Below are 347 nucleotides of genomic sequence, written 5' to 3'. Positions count from 1 at the left end.
TACACGAGCAGAGGGTGACCGGTACACGAGCAGTGGGGGACCGGTACACGACCGGAGGGTGACCGGTACACGAGCAGCGGGTGACCGGTACACGAGCAGAGGGTGACCGGTACACGAGCAGAGGGGGACCGGTACACGAGCGGAGGGGGACCGGTACACGAGCAGTGGGGGACCGGTACACGAGCAGAGGGTGACCGGTACACGAGCAGAGGGGGACCGGTACACGAGCAGAGGGTGACCGGTACACGAGCAGCGGGGGGACCGGTACACGAGCAGCGGTGTGACCGGTACACGAGCAGAGGGTTACCGGTACACGAGCGGAGGGGGACGGGTACACGAGCAGAGGG

This window comes from Lampris incognitus, chromosome 5 (assembly GCF_029633865.1).
Source record: "Lampris incognitus isolate fLamInc1 chromosome 5, fLamInc1.hap2, whole genome shotgun sequence".
Taxonomy (NCBI): domain Eukaryota; kingdom Metazoa; phylum Chordata; class Actinopteri; order Lampriformes; family Lampridae; genus Lampris; species Lampris incognitus.
Note: the sequence above shows the minus strand (reverse complement) of the source record.